This window comes from Odocoileus virginianus, chromosome 8 (genome assembly GCF_023699985.2).
Source record: "Odocoileus virginianus isolate 20LAN1187 ecotype Illinois chromosome 8, Ovbor_1.2, whole genome shotgun sequence".
NCBI classification, from domain to species: Eukaryota; Metazoa; Chordata; class Mammalia; order Artiodactyla; family Cervidae; genus Odocoileus; species Odocoileus virginianus.
In genome coordinates, this window is record NC_069681.1 from 38969657 (window position 1) to 38986790 (window position 17134).

Consider the following 17134-nt stretch of genomic DNA (forward strand, 5'->3'; position numbering starts at 1 on the left):
CATTGTCTTATAATTAAAATCGCGGGATGTTGGATTAGAGGAATCTTCCTTCAACCAGATCCGAGGTTAGTGAGGGAGTGTGACCTGTCCGGGATAGAACTCCCTCATCCAAAAACATTTCACTGGATTAATTGGCAACTCACTGGGAGATTCGGGGTCCAATTTGCTAAAAGATTTTCTGTTTCCATCTTTCTTTTCAAGTCAGGTCAGTATGCATGTATTCAGCTCTCTTATTGAAAATAATATGAGAAGTATTACTGAGTCCAAAGAATAAAGAAAATAGAGATAAAATTCGAGGAAAGGAAGAAAAGTAAGGGGTGAATAAATAAGTTCATTCATGAGTAAACAATTTATTCATGAATAAATAAATTCATTCATCCAACAAATGAACTTACAGAGCTCTTATTTGTACCAGGCACTGAACGAGGTCAGTGCTGTGCAATAGAGAAATATGAGCCATTGGTTCTGTCCCCAGGAGTTTAGGATTTGCTTTATTTTTATAAATAAAATTCCCATTGGATAGTTTAAATTCAGTTTATATTGGTGTTTTAATCCAATCGAAAACTTCACAAAGAAATAGCAACAAACAATTTGCTTGGACCTTTAAGGAGATGTTAAACATTCTGTGAGAGAAAAGGCTAACAAAACCACACTGAACCACTGAATAAAATGTGGGTGTTTTGGTTGGATTGAATCCTAGGGCCCCTGGCCAGTAGGCTTCAGGAAGAGAATTTTTTAATCTATTTTTCACTACAGGCTATAGAAAATAATCCTTGGTACAGTGTATCAGGAATATTATCTTCATTTTAACAGTCCCATGAACCTCTGCAGGCTTTTAAAGGAATGACCTTTAGCAAACACTAATTGGCAAGCAGGACCAAATATTCTTATAGATTTGAAACATACTGAGAAAATGATCATGTAAACCATCAATGCCTCAACCTTGGTTCCTTGTTGGTTAAGCTCTATTATTAAAAATTCAATGAAAGAAGGTACTGAAAGCAAGAGAGGACTTCCCTGGTGGTCTAGTGGTTAAGAATCCACCTGGCAATGCAGGGACACTGGTTCAGTCCCTGGTCTGGGAAGATCCCACGTGCCCCACAGCAACTCAGCCTGCCCTACAGCTACCGATCCCCTGTGCTGCAAGCACTGAAGCCCTCGAGCCTAGAGCCATGCTCCAAAACAAGAGGAGCCGCAGCAATGAGGAGCCCATGCCCCACAACTAGAGAGTAGCCGCCGCTCGCAGCAACTAGAGAAAACTCGTAAGCAACAGTGAAGACCCAGTGCAGCTGAAAATAAATATGTTTTTAAGAAAAGAAAGAAGGAAAGCAGCAGAAATGCCATATAGAATGTTACTAAAAGAGTTTAGAGAGATGAGGCTGACCAACAGTCATCCAGAAAGGATAGTTATAACATACATGGGATCTGAGAGCTCTTCCCCAAGTCCCCATCAGTTCGGGATGCTATGATAAAGTACCGCAGACTGGGGGCTTTTTAAAAACAGGAACGTATTTCTCACAGTTCTAAAAGCTGAAAGTCTGAGATCAGGGTGCCAGCATGGTCGTGTTCTGGTGAGGACCCTTTTCTGGGTGGCAGAGGGCCAACCCCCCACTGTGTCCCCATGTGATAGAAAAGGAGAGGGAGAGAGCTTTCTGGTATCCCTTTTATAAAGAAACTAAAAGTGAAAGAAAGTGAAGTGGCTCAGTCATGTCTGACTCTTTGTGACCCCATGGACTGTAGCCTACCAGGCTCCTCCATCCATGGGACTTTTCAGGCAAGAATACTGGAGTGGGTTGCCATTTTCTTCTCCAGGGGATCTTCCCAACCCAGGGATCAAATTCCTGCATTGCAGGCAGATGCTTTACCATCTGAGCCACCAGGGAAGCCCTTATAAAGAAACTAATCACCTCCCAAAGGCCCCATCTCCTACCACTATCACATATGAGGTTAGAGTGTTAACATATGAATATGGGGGAGACATGAAGTCAATTGAACCCCCTCATTTCCTCCTGTTCCCACTAAAACCTAAGCTGCATGAGGGCAAGGACTTTGTTTGCTGTGTTTTCTGTTGTGTCTCCAGTGCTAAACAATGAATAGTATGTGGAGGGACTCCACTAGTGTCTGTAGACTGAATAAACATCAGCCTCTGCAGAGCCCCCACAATGACACATCCTGAGGACACTCAGGAAGAGAAAGCCCAGGACACTGGCCCCAGATAGCTGAGGTTCCTGTCAAGGGAATGACTTCAGGGAGTCCAAACTCCTGTATCTTCCCCATACACAGAAAAGCACTAAATTCCTTAACTTGAGATGTCCAGTTTTCTTTAGTTAGCAGTAATCTTTTGATGTTCCAACAACTGATCTTTGTTGCAAAACTCCTATATCTGCTGGCTCCTCCCTTTCTCTTAGGAGCACTCTCAGAGTTATCTGAGAAGCTGTATACTGGGCTTAAGTCCTTAGGTTTTAACCGCACTGTATGGCCTGCTGGATCTTAGTTCCCTGACCTGGGACCAAACCCTGGCACCCTTGGAAATGAAAGCACCAAGTCCTAACTATTGGACCATCAGGGAGTTTCCAAGTCCTCAGTTTTGCCCACCAAATAAAATATAATTCTCAGCTTTTAGGTTGTATACTGCTTTTTTTTTAGTCGACAGGGTCAAGTTTTCTGAGAGGCACTAGGACCCTGATACATCTCCAGACCCTCTCCCATCCTTCCCTCCTCACACGCACCACCCACCCTGCTATCATCTCCCGTGAAACGCTAAGATGAGGCCAGAGTGTAGAAAGGACAGCATTTCCTGTCCCATGTGGTCGTCAAACCCATAAAAGGGTGTGCAGAGAGGGAGAGGAGCCTGAACAGTGGTGTGGGCTCAGCACCAGCCTTCTTTTTAAATCACTGGAGAGGAGGGCCGGGTCTTGGTCCCATGTGGCACCAACACTAAAACCTGTCCTGCCTGGCCATCCAGGCTGTGGTGTCTCTGTGGGAAACACCTGCCCATAAAGTGTCACCGTCTTGGGGCCCTGGGACAGGTGTATCTGCAGTTGACATAGGGAGGGAAGGAGAAGAGGCCAGGTGGACGCAGAGGCCAGCAGTGGTGGAACATGACCTTGAGGAGCAATGCGGGCACTGGATTTCTAGGTGGGAGGAGCTTGTGCACAGTGATGTCATTGGGAGACGTATGCCTAGGGGTCTTTTCTAGAAGCCATGTTGTGTGGAAAACATAGTTTTTCCTCTACTTTGTATTTATTTAGAGGAAAGGCTGATGGAGTCTGAGGTGGAGCAGTGGTGGTTGGTGGTAGGACTTGCACCCTACTGAGTAGTATCTGAGTTCTCCCCTGAGACAAGAGCAAGTAGGAGTTGAGATCATTACAAGTGATGCCAATGAGCTTGGAGATATTTAGGGCAGGGGTCCCTGGAAAAGTCTAGAGCTTCTCTCTGGATTCCATTTGAATGGGGGCAAAAATGTAAAGATTTAGCATTTGTTCCCATAGACTGATTTAATGTAGAGCATAACTTTTACACACAGAAAAAAAAAAAAAACAAAAGTATGAGATAAAAGACAGGTTGAAATTTTAAAGGACCACATGCCAACTAAGGGAAGAATCAAGATTTTTAAGTAGGAAGAGAAGACCTGCCAATTAAGTTAATAATCAAAAATAATTACAAATATTTTAAGAAACTAAGGAAGCACAGTTGAGTTGTGGGGTGTGTATAGTCAGAGAACAGGGTAATGAAGAGAAAATCCTGACAGGAAAAAAATTCAGGAAGGAAATAACTTATTGTTGGAGAATGATTCCTCTCCTTATCTCAACCATTTGGGTTAAAGTAAGACCCATGAAAGAACCACTATTTCCAGAGAAATTGTCTTTAGATGTGTTTTATAACATAGATAGGAAGGAGGGTCCATTATCTCTCATGAACTGTTCTCTGTAACTCGAAAAGGAAGGAGAAGAACTAGCCAAGAAGATCTGCAAATAGTGTAGAGCACCAGGGTGTGATTAGCATTATCAGCAGTTGCAGCTTAAACAGCTGAATGGATGCCTTTGAAGGCATTTTCTCCAGATGCAGATGTGAGTTTGCAACGTAACATCCCCAGAGAAGACACAGAGCAGGAGGAAGAAGAGGAGGAAATGGCAGCTTCTCAGGGTCTGCTGACATTCCAGGATGTGACCATAGATTTCACTCAAGAGGAGTGGGAATGCCTGGACCTTGGTCAGCGGGAATTGTACAGGGACGTGATGTTAGAGAACTATGGGAATCTGGCCTGCTTGGGTCTTGCGGTCTCTAAGCCGGACCTGGTCTCGTTTCTGGAACAAATGAAGGACCCCTGGGATGTAAGGAGAATGAAGACAGCCATATACCCAGGTGATGAGTAACCTGGATATGATCTTCAAGGTTCCCCTGTCCGAAGGGGGTCTTATCCTTCCATTGTCGTTCCCACAGGCACTAAGCAGAGAGTTCAGAGTCCACTGGTGAGGTGGCCGAGCACGATCAGCACAGACAGGCCTGAGATGGAGTCCAGGCCCTATGAATTCCTTCTTCACATAAGACACCTCACTAAAATGAGAAAATGAAAATCTGAATTTTATGTTACAACTTGTCTTTTTTTATATGAACTAACATTAAATGTGTTAAGTATGTTTGTCCCATTTCAAAAAAAAAAAAACACACAGATAACCCAAGTGGTAGCAGACTATCTTGAAGAGGTGACGGCTTGTAATTTGGTCTGCTTGCAGTGAACGAACGGCATTTATGTTTACCCTGCACTTTTTACTCAGTTGCTTGTAATATGCAGAAAGTAACCCTCACAGAAAGGGCCCCACAGTCCAGCCCCTCTTAAGAATTCAGCAGATGGGGAGCTGGGAAGCTCTTTTTTCTGCTGACTGTGGTCACACATGGCTGGATGATTCGTAAGACCAAAAGCCACATCCATATCTCAGAGTCGCTAATTACCAAGAGAAGTACGCAGCCCACAACCACTCAGAGGATAGAAAGTTCTCAGAGAGTGACTCTGTCCAAATAATCAGAGCCATTTTTTAAAAATCACATACTGATTCATGTTGAGGTTTGACAGAAAACAGCAAAATTCTGGAAAGCAATTATCCTTCAGTAAAAAATCAATTAATTTTAAAAAAAATCACATTCTGATTTCTCAGCTGCCCCTTTCAAATATAAACTGTTCCCTATGGCCCAGAGGAAACACTGTGAATGGCGCCTGAGACTTTTCATAAAGTTAACACATGGATGAAAGGACCAGATATGATCTTAGAATGAAGGCGATGACCAGGGACAAGGGCAGGGGTCAAGGAAATGCCCCAAATTTCAAAAGGGTGCATTTCAGAAATGGCCATAGGTAAGCTTGCTAGCAAGCCCCAGATATATTCTAGAATAGACAAAGAGATGATTTTAGAACTCTGAGTAAAGCAAGAAGCTCCCAGTAGGAGCCAGTATGATTCTCTAAGAGCAAGAAACACCGTATTAGACACTTTCTCTTCTGATGAGTTTACTAGGATGTTTTGAAACTTCTATCATGCTGTGCTGTTGGACAAGGAGGAGAAACATGTGTCTGGTCACCATCCACACAGACTCTATGATAGCACCAAGGGTGGTAGATCAGGCCCTGTGGTCCCTTCCTTGCTCCCATTCATTCATCTCAACAAAAACCTCCCAAATTCAACATACACCTTATAGAGCATGGACTTAATGGATTTTTATCTTCTAGGCAAGAGACAGAAATTGTTCGACCCATGTCCTTACAGGGCTTATAACCTAGTGGTGGACAATCAGTACACAAGTAACCATAATCCAAGCCAGAAAAACAAAGTCACAAAAAGAAAAGTACAGAGCTCTGTGGGCATCAAGGAGACAAAGGTGCCATCTGGTTAGAAGATTAAGAAGAATTTGCATGGGAGGCAGCCTTGGAGGTGGAGTTTAAGGAGAGAGATGGGGATGAGGAAGGAAGATATTTGCCCCACATGGTGTGAGCACAGACACAGACTAGGGAAGGAAAGATTAAGCACAAAGTCAGTGGAAGCAGCAGGACAAGAAAGGCAAGTCAGGGGATGGGGTGGAGAGGGAGGTGGGAGGGGGGACCGGGATGGGGAATACATGTAAATCCATGGCTAATTCATTTCAATGTATGACAAAAACCACTGCAATGATGTAAAGTAATTAGCCTCCAACTAATAAAAATAAATGAAAAAAAAAGAACTAAAAAATAAATAAATAAATATTAAAAAAAAAATTAAAAAAAAGAAAGGCAAGTCAGGACAGTTGGAACGCATTCCTCTTGCTGAGAACCAGCCTTGGCGAGCCCTTCAATTGAGTGTTTGGGTTTGCAAGTCACACGGTCTGGCATGAATCTTGCCATGACTGCCACCTTCACATGAAACTGAGCAAGCTATGTAATTTCTCCAAGCTTTAGTTACCTCACCTGTAAGGCAGGCATGGCTATAGCACCCAATGCAGATGAACTTATTCCAAGACCTCTCATCCTCCTAGTTATTCTCCTCTCGAATCAATGAATGTGGTTTATCTACATGTCTTTTAAAATACAGTGCCCAAGAATAGCCCTGTGCAATCTGACTATGAGTTATGCAGGGTAGGGGGGTATCACCCTCCCAGTTCAGATTTCTTTATCCTATTAATGGTACTTCAAATTGCATTAACCTTTATGACTCCCAGTTTTTCCTATTGGTTTTTACTAAACATCTAAGAAGAAGTTTTTTTTGTTGTTTTTTGTTTTTTTAATTCAGCCAAATTTTCTCTATCATCCTGGCCAATGGATTTTTTCCCCAAAGATATAATTAACTTTATTTTTCTTTGTAATGTTTGACTCTCCTCATTAAAGTTTTTTTTTCCCCCAAACTTTTTACTTTGTGTTGGCATGTATATAGCTGCACTTCCCAGGTGGTGCTAGTGGTAAAGAACATCCCTGCCAATGCAGGAGACATAAAGAGATGAGGGTTCCATCCCTGGGTCAGGAAGATCCCCTAGATGAGGGGATGGCAGCCCACTCCAGTATTCTTGCCTGGAAAATCCCATGGACTGACGGAGGGATGGCGGAGGGGCGCTAGGTTTCAAGATGGCGGTGGTTGGCTGGTTGACCGAAAGGCCGAGGTGAAGGCCCCTACGAAGTCAAATGGGCCGAGAATCGTCCCCTCACCGCTTCTCACAGCCCCAGGAGCCCAGCAGAAGCGTTTTAGGTTTTATATTTTAAACAAACAAGTAAATCAAACAACTTGTCAACATGGGGCGGAGATCCACGTCATCCACCAAAAGTGGAAAATTTATGAACCCTACAGACCAAGCCAGAAAAGAAGCTCGGAAAAGAGAATTAAAGAAGAACAAAAAACAGCGCATGATGGTACGAGCTGCAGTTTTAAAGATGAAGGATCCCAAACAAATTATCCGGGACATGGAGAAATTGGATGAAATGGAGTTTAACCCAGTGCAGCAGCCACAGTTAAATGAGAAAGTGCTGAAAGACAAGCGTAAAAAGCTACGTGAAACATTTGAACGTATTCTACGACTCTATGAGAAAGAGAATCCAGATATTTACAAAGAATTGAGAAAGCTAGAAGTAGAATATGAACAGAAGAGGGCTCAACTTAGCCAGTATTTTGATGCTGTCAAGAATGCCCAGCATGTGGAAGTGGAGAGTATTCCTCTGCCAGATATGCCGCATGCTCCTTCCAACATCTTGATCCAGGACATTCCACTTCCTGGGGCCCAGCCACCCTCCATCCTTAAGAAGACCTCAGCCTATGGACCTCCAACTCGGGCAGTTTCTATACTTCGTCTTCTTGGACATGGCGTTCCACGTTTGCCCCCTGGCAGGAAACCTCCAGGTCCTCCTCCGGGCCCACCTCCTCCTCAAGTCTTACAAATGTATGGCCGCAAAGTGGGCTTTGCCCTAGATCTTCCAGCTCGTAGGCGAGATGAAGACATGTTATATAGTCCTGAACTTGCTCAGCGGGGTCATGACGATGATGTTTCTAGCACCAGTGAAGATAATGGCTATCCTGAAGACATGGACCAGGATAAGCATGACGACAGTACTGATGACAGCGACAGTGACAGATCAGATGGAGAAAGTGAAGGGGATGAATTTGTACACCGTGATGACACTGAGAGAGAAAACAATGAAGAAAAAAATATCAGGTCTGAGTGTACGGTTTGCAGATATGCCTGGAAAATCTAGAAAGAAGAAGAAGAAGAACATGAAGGAGCTGACTCCTCTCCAAGCCATGATGCTTCGAATGGCAGGGCAGGAAATCCCCGAGGAGGGCCGAGAAGTCGAGGAGTTTTCAGAGGACGACGACGAAGAGTCAGATGATTCCGAAGCAGAGAAGCAGTCACAAAAGCAGCACAAGGAAGAGTCTCTCTCTGATGGCACGTCTGCAGCTTCCCAGCAGCAAGCCCCTCCATAGTCTGTTCCTCCGTCTCAGATACAAGCAACCCCCATGCCAGGACCACCTCCGCTTGGACCGCCACCTGCTCCACCTTTACGGCCACCTGGACCACCTACAGGCTTTCCTCCTGGACCACCTCCAGGAGCTCCTCCATTCCTGAAACCACCTGGAATGCCAGGGCTCCGAGGGCCTCTACCCCGACTTTTACCTCCAGGCCCACCACCAGGTCGGCCGCCTGGCCCTCCTCCAGGCCCACCTCCAGGTCTGCCTCCTGGCCCTCCTCCTCGGGGACCCCCACCACGGCTACCTCCCCCAGCACCTCCAGGTATCCCTCCACCCCGTCCTGGCATGATGCACCCACCTCTGGTGCCTCCTCTTGGACCTGCCCCACCTGGGCTCTTCCCACCAGCTCCCTTACCCAACCCGGGGGTTCTAAGTGCTCCCCCCAACTTGATCCAACGACCCAAGGCGGATGACACAAGCGCAGCCACCATCGAGAAGAAAGCTACGGCAACCATCAGTGCCAAGCCACAGATCACTAATCCCAAGGCAGAGATCACACGATTCGTGCCCACCGCACTGCGGGTGCGTTGAGAGAATAAAGGGGCTGCTGCTGCTCCCCAGAGAAAGTCAGAGGATGATTCTGCTGTGCCTCTTGCCAAAACAGCGCCCAAATCTGGCCCATCTGTTCCCGTGTCGGTGCAGACTAAGGACGATGTCTATGAGGCTTTCATGAAAGAGATGGAAGGGCTGCTGTGACAGCTTTGGATGCTAGATCAGGCTTCTGTTCACATCAGTTGTTCATGGAGAAAGAGGCTCTTACTCAGCTTAGGTGAAAGAGTTGCTTTCACTGTCAGGGTATTTTTAATTTCAGTTCAAGGAATATCCTAAAGTTTAGCCTTGTTCAGAATTTACTGCATATAAAAGAGAGGGTATTTCATGCAAAATAAATTGGTTATTGAAGCAGTGCTGCTAATAACATCCATCCCCCTTTATACCACCATTTTCATCCGGTTTCTTCCCCTACTCCAATTCCTTGGAAACTTGTGATCAAGGGGAACTTTGTTTTGGCTCTCTTGTGTGCTCTGGGCACTGGAGTAGAGATTTCTGGAAAAACCAGTTTATTTCACCCCCATCTTGCCTTTCATGTTTGAGTTATTTTTAATATTTTCTTGTAAATATTTTGTAATATTGTAGTGAAATGGATCACAATGTCATTTCCTAATACAAAGCGATATATGTGGGAAGAAAATGTACAATTCTTTGATTAAAATTCCCATTGATCTAAACTTTGAGTGTTCCATGGAATAAATAAATAAATGTTCTACACCAAGATAAAAAAAAAGAAAAAGAAAAGAAAATCCCATGGACTAAGGAGCCTGATGGGCTAGAGTCCATGGGGTCGCAAAGAGTTGAACATGACTGAAGTGACTTAGCATGCACACACGCACACATACATGGCTAATTAACAATGTTGTGACTGCTTCAGGTACACAGCGAAGGGATTCAACCATACATATACATGTATCCATTCTCCCCAAACACTCTTCCCACCCAGGCTAGTGTCCAAAGGATTTTTAAAGCCAGACATTAAATTGAGGATCTGATAGGTTGAGATCTTGGCATGTATTGGACATCACTGTCCTGGGAGAAGGAATGGAGCTTAGGTTGGGACCTGCTCTGAACCCAGCTTCCTCTTCCACTGCCCACAAGTCTCTGGGCAGGAACCTCAGAGCATCCATGACCCCTTCATCCCTCATGAGTCACCAAGTTACTTGGTCTCATCCGTTGCACATCTAAGCACCCTCCTTGGCAGTTCTCACTGTTGCCCTCATGGTCCAGGTTCTCACATGAAGTAGTGCAGGATCTTTCTGAAATGCAAGTTCCCATCAGAAACTCTCTGCTCAGAATGTTTCAATGGCTTTCCAGCTCCTCCAAGACAAAGTCTAAATCCCCTAATGGAGCTTAAAGATCTCTTCGCAAGTTCCCCTCTCTCTGCACCTGCACCCCATCTGAACCTCCTCCTGCACGTCCACGTGTCAGCCTTTCCAATATGCTCGCTGGTCCCTGATGCACTTGGCTCCTCCTGCCCTGAGGTCTTTCCTTGTAGGTGCTTCAGGCCCTGCTCTGAATTCTCTGCACAAATCAACTCACTTCCTCCTCACCACCACCCCTCTAAAGCAGATAATATTACTTCCATTTTACAGACAGGGGAGCTCATATGTTAAGCATTTTGCCTGGAGACATGTAGCTAATAAATTGTAGAGCTGTATTAGTCCCCTGACCTGAAATGCCCTTCCTTCCTTTCTCTGGGCCAACTTCTACCCATCTTTCAAGTCAATTCAAGCGCCCACTTTGCTGGGAAGTCTGCCTATGACCTGAACTTAACTCCAGACAGCAAGCTAATCATTTGCTACATGATCATCTCCTCTAAGCAGTATATCCACAGAGGATAGGCCTGTGTCCTGTCCTCACTTCATCCCCATATTCTACACCGGGAATCTAACGAATGGAAAGGAACTCATTAATGAATAAGTGAATTAACTACTTCCAGGGTTCCTTTTGTAGTTGTAATATGATACCATAATCATTAGCCAAATTGTAAAATTTTGGTCATTGGTTTTTCCCATAATGTGTACAGAAATTTGGCCAAAGCTTACTTACAGACCAGTTGTCTCCTGAAAATCAGCTCAACTATCTCAAGTTTATTCAAGAGCATTACTGCTTTGTGAAGTGTTCTGGAATCATCTCAAAATACACAGCTACAGGAAATTAAAGCTACCAATCCCAGCATGTTCTTTGCCCAGATGCCCTTTGAGTTCACTCACTTGAGGATGTGAGTTAGTCTGCTGGTGAGTCAGGGAATCAGAGCAGAGGAGACTGAGGGGTGCCAGCTGGCCCCACAAGGGGTCAGATAGGCAATGAGCAAGAGAGGAGCAGTTGACCCAATGAGAAACACACTTGAACCTTTTCTACACAAAACGCTCACCACGAGAAAGCAAATACTGACAATCAGATAACCATGTTGAGGTTTTTCAGTCAAAAAGGCATGCCTGACTCTGCAACCCCATGGACTGCACATGCCAGGCTTCCCTGTCCTTCACCATCTCCTGGAGTTTACTCAAACTCATGTCCATTGAGTCAGTGATGCCATCCAACCATCTCATCCTCTGTTGCCCCCTTCTCCTGCCCTCAATCTTTCTCAGCATCAGGGTCTTTTCCAATGAGTCAGCTCTTCACATCAGGTGACCAAAGTATTAGCATGAGAAGCCATAAAGAGGAGTTGGAATAGGGAAGCACTTGCCTTCCTGACCTGCCTACACAAATATCACCAAAGGGTCTCATATTCATACTATATTCATTGTATTTTCTTATATTCTGCATTCTCTGTGTTCTGGCATCTAGTGCTTTGCTGTGTCAGGTGAGGGGATGGGGAGATTGCCCTCCCAGGGCCAGCAGATTCTTAGAGATAACACATATGTGCAGCTTTCAGAGACAAATCAACTAGTCCAAAGTCCACATCCCAGTGGCCTCATTTCTCAAGCTTTTACACTTCAAGCTGATATTCCTCCACCTGTATCAACCAGTGGCCAGGAATGATTCCCACCTTTTATGGTGAGCAGGGGCTTCCCTGGTGGTAAAGAATCTGCCAATGCAGGAGACACAGGTTCAATCCCTGGGTCTAGAAGATCCCCTGGAGAGGAAAATGGCAATCCACTTCAGTATTCTTGCCTGGAAAACTCCATGGACAGAGGAGCCTGGCAGGCTACAGACCACAGGGTCGCAAAGAGTCAGACACGACTGAGCAACTAAACAACAATGGTGAGTGGCACTGTGTCTGGCATTGGAAAAGGCACTCATTTCATCACCATCTCACAGGTAAGAAAAACAAAACTAGACAGAACAAGAGACAGAGCCTAGAGGGGATATTCCATCTAAAGACAGGGAAGTGCTTTTGAAATTGAGTCAGGAAGCTTTTGGGCCACAATGAGGACTGAACCGCACATGTCTCTATGGTGATCTCCTGAAACTGATTCCGCAGAACTGTAGTTGAAGGGGGCCTGTATTTTTCACAAAAACAATACATGCTTCTTGTCCAAAGAGGTGTTGTGCTGTACTCAGTCACTCAATCATGTCCAACTCTTTGCGACCCCAGGGACTATAGCCAGCCAAGCTCCTCTGTCCATGGGGATTCTCCAGGCATCAATACTGGAGTGGGTTGTTGTTCCCTTCTCCAGGGGATCTTCCCGACCCAGGAATCAAACCGGGGTCTCCTGCAATGCAGGTGGATTCTTTACCATCTGAGCCACCAGGAAAGGCCAAGAATACTGAAGTGGGTTGCCATGCCTTCCTCCGGGGGATCTTGCCAACCTAGGAATTAAACCAGGGCCTCCCACATCACAGGCAGGTTTGTTACCAGCTGAGGTACCAGGTGCTAGATTACATAAAATCATTACAGGACATAGTCATTATTAGTCTAAATGATTTCCTAAAAGCCCATGGCTATACTGGGGCATCTAAGAGGGTTAGCAACAAGAAAGTATAACTTTGACAATGAAGTTATGCAACCAGTAAGGAGAAAAAAAAAGAATCTGGCAACTTAAAAAGGTTTTCTGTTTTTCTTTCTTACAGAAGGCTTAATCTGGCCCAAGCCTAAGAAGATATGTCTCCAATTGTCAATGTAGGCTTAAATCACTTATTATATTAAAATTGATATAACCATCTTCGTTCCACTTTGGCTTGTGAGTTCTTTTCTCAATTAGGAATTACTGTGACGTTTGAGAGCCTATTGGCATACAGAGCTTTCCCAGCACCTCACTGTTGTGTTTTCAAATAAGAATAAAGTAGAAGCAACCGGCACCATCAGCAATGACTCCCTGTGAATGAGGAAATCCAAATTGGGGAGTGTCCATTTCCTTTGGAAATATGAATCAGTGTCCCTCATCTGGAATATAGATTTCTGTAGTAACTTGTATCTTTGATAAAGATTTTTATTCAGGGTGAAAAAAATGGAGATATGTTAAATGGACTTTACAAATTCTAATTGAAGTATTGTCAGTGGACAAAGTTTTCCAATTTACCTCTTATGTGCAGGGTACACAGCAGATGTAGAATACATTATTTTTACTATTGAGAAGCAAAAGCAAGAGGATAAAAGTTTGGGGAATTCCCTGGAGGTCCACAGGTTAGGGCTCTGTGCTTTCTTTGACAAAGGCATGGGTTCAATCCCTGGTGGAGGAACTAAGATCCCACAAGCCTCATGGTATGGGAAAAAAAAAAAAAGAGGATAAAGTTTTAAGGGTGGAAGATTATTTGGACCACCATCAACCCTATTTAGAAGCAAAATTCCTAGCTCCATGTTTTCTAAGATGCATTTGGGGAAACTGCTGTTGAAATCCGAACAGAAATCTACTGTGGCTCTTTATCCCACTTTGGAGCTAAGGTCGAATGCCCAGCTTTCACCATAACTGGGCCTCATTAAGGAATGTAGGTTGAAGAATAATGACACAAAATGCACATATTTTTAAAGAATCAGCCCTGTAAAGAACAAAGAACTACACTTACCCGCATGAGATATCTTCTACTTGCTGCCCGAGGTGGAAGTGGGCCAAGAGGTCTGTGGAATGACAACCATGTCCCCCACAACACTCTCCTTTTACAGTTTTCCCTGCACCTGGGGAAACCTTCCACCGTAGAAGGAACAGTTTTGAAATATCCCAAGATAAGTTTAGTAGTTGGGACTGAAGAGAGACGAGCACTGATTCCTCTAATGGGGGCTTAGGAAAGCCCATGTTGTTTGGAGGCCTGTGTCCAAGCTTGAACAGTTCCCCTGATTGTCATTAGAATCTCCTGGGTTTAACTAAATATCCTCTCTTTATCCCTTGACAAGCACTGTGGACTAATGATATGAATACTTGACACAAAATCTCAGAAAATAGTATATTTTATAACTTCCTAGTTAAATCATTTCATTTTCGTTATTGGAGCCAAGGTCCAGTTTTGATATTTGATTGTGAAATGTCTGTATGTTATAAAATACCAGGAACGATTTTTAATATAGTAAACCCACAACTTGTGGCTGATTTGTGAACATGATTATCAAATAGGCAGAAAGCAAAGGCAAATAGTGATTATTATAATGACATACAAGCAAACAGCCAATAATTGTGACCCTAGAGGTATCCTGAGGTATGAAAATGCCTTCCCAGGAGGCGCTAGTGGCAAAGAACCCGCCTCCCAGTGCAGGAGACCTAAGAGACACAAATTTGATCTCTGAGTTGCAAAGATCCCCTGGAGAAGGAAATGGCAACCCACTCCAATATTCTTGCCTGAAGAATTCCATGGACAGAGGAGCCTGGTGGGCTATAGTCCATGGGGTCACAAAGAGTAAGACATGAAGCGACTTAGCACACACACATAAGTAATTTACAATATTATATTAATTTCACATGTACAACCTAATTATTCAATATTCTCATAGATTATGCTGAAAATGGGAGAAGGCAATGGCACCCCACTCCAGTACTCTTGCCTGGAAAATCCCATGGACGGAGGAGCCTGGTGGGCTGCAGTCCATGGGGTCACTGAGTCAGACACAACTGAGCGACTTCACTTTCACTTTTCACTTTCATGCATTGGAGAAGGAAATGGCAACCCACTCCAGTGTTCTTACCTGAGAATCCCAGGGACAGGGGAGCCTGGTGGGCTGCCGACTATGGGGTCGCACAGAGTTGGACACGACTGAAGCGACTTAGCAGCAGCAGCAGCTGAAAATGACCTTAAAATTTTTCCTTCTTCAAGATACATATGCTTGTAATAGTTTCTAATATATAAAGCATTGAAAGCTTATCTACATATATATTTTTAATAAGACTGAGTAACAGGGGCTTTCCTGGTGGTCCAGCAGTTGAAAGTCCACCTTGCAATGCAAAGGACACTGGTTTGATGCCTGGGCTGGGAAGATCCCACATGCCACAGGGCAGCTAAGCCACAAATACTGGCTCTGCACTCTGGAGCCCACATGCCGGAACCAGTGAACCCACATGCCACAGCCACTGAAGCCCACGCATCCTAGAGCCGGTGCTCCACAACAAGAGAAGCCACTGCAACGAGACAGAAGCCCTCGCTCTCTGCAACTAGAAAAAGCCCGCAGCAACAGAGAGCCAGCTCAGCCAAAAATAAATGAATAAACAAACTGAGTAACAAAAGGAAAAACTCATGGGCGTTTTCTCCCACTTAATTTTTTTTTTTTTTAATTTTCATGCTCTGCTATTTTACCACTAAATATGGTGATTTGTGACTGTGAGCTCATGTTCCTTGCAAGTGCATTCATGGAAACGAAAGGGGAGGAAGGGAGGGAGAGGAAAAACGATAAACATAGATTAGCTTGGAAGAGCAGAGTATTAAGACTTCATGGGAGGCAGAAGTGGTTCAGCGGGTGGAGTTCGGAATAGAGTGAGCAGGGTAGGAGTGTGCCCTCTGCTGGTGGCTGCTGAGTGGTGCAGAGAACGGCAAGTCCGGATGGAGCCTCAGGCAGCCTCCTTCAGCGCATTGTGCTGACTTGCCTCCTAGAAGAAGAAGTTCCTTCTCTTTTGCAGGCAATGTGATGGCAAGATAGGGTAGAAACAGGAACTGCTGGGCATCTGACAGATTACCGTTTGATTGTGGGGAATAGGAATTCACTGACTTTCCTCCACCCTTCTCGACCCCAGCAAAAAGCTGAAAAGCTGGAGCTATCTGTGTCCTGGGGGTGAGCGGATTCATAGAACACAGGCAGCACATGGGTACTAAAGCCCTTCTGCTGCTGCTAACTCGCTTCAGTCGTGTCCGGCTCTGTACGACCCCACAGACGGCAGCCCTCCAGGCTCCTCTGTCCCTGGGATTCTCAAGGCAGGAATACTGGAGTGGGTTGCCGTTTCCTTCTCCGACTAAAGCGCTTCAGGCGTGTCCAGCTCTGCGTGACCCTGTGGACTGTAGCCCGGCAGGCTCCGCTGTCTATGGGATTCTTCAGGCAAAAATACTAGAGAGGATTGCCCAAAGGGGATCTTATGAGGGGCTCTTCCTGACCCAGGGATGGACCCTGCGTCTCTTAAGTCTCCTGCATTGGCAGGCGGGTTCTTTACCACTAGTGCCACCTGGGGACAAGGACATCCAGTGCTAAAACTTCGACCTTCTGAGCAAACCAGAAGTCACCCTGTTCTCAGTGTCTTTGTCTTTCTGGGAATAAAAATAACAATAAATGACATTTATTTAGCACTTTCTTTGTGCTCTATATATCTTATGTCATAATCCTCACACCAACTTAGGAGGGAGGTATTTCTGAGATAATAAAATTTATGAGCCTGGAAACCTTCACAGATTTCCGTCCCCCACCCCAACCCGCCCCACTAAAGAAAAGTCTATAAAGACAGGTCTACTCAAAGCACCCCGCTGCCATCCCTGTAGGTGAGTGTTCCATCATTTACACTGGCTATTTCTAATGTTTCTGTCTTTGCAAACTTAATGCTTCCCCCCCCCTTTTTTTCTATGATTAATTACAATGGATTCCCCTCCATCCATACCATTTGCCTTTTGAATTTCAGGAAGCCTTGCAAAAGTAACCTTTAAAATGTGATATCTCTTAGTAATTTTGACAATGAAATAGAGAACAAAGTTTGGAAGAATTCTTACAGAGAAATCCGCTCTTCTCTGTCCTCCTCCCTCACCTGCTGCAGGGATGA

At 44.7% G+C, this 17134-nt stretch overlaps 1 pseudogene; it reads left to right on the forward strand.

The window, feature by feature from the left end:
- Nucleotides 1-7062: 7062 nt before the first annotated feature.
- On the forward strand, nt 7063-9377 carry LOC110122207 (WW domain-binding protein 11 pseudogene; annotated as a pseudogene).
- Nucleotides 9378-17134: the final 7757 nt, after the last annotated feature.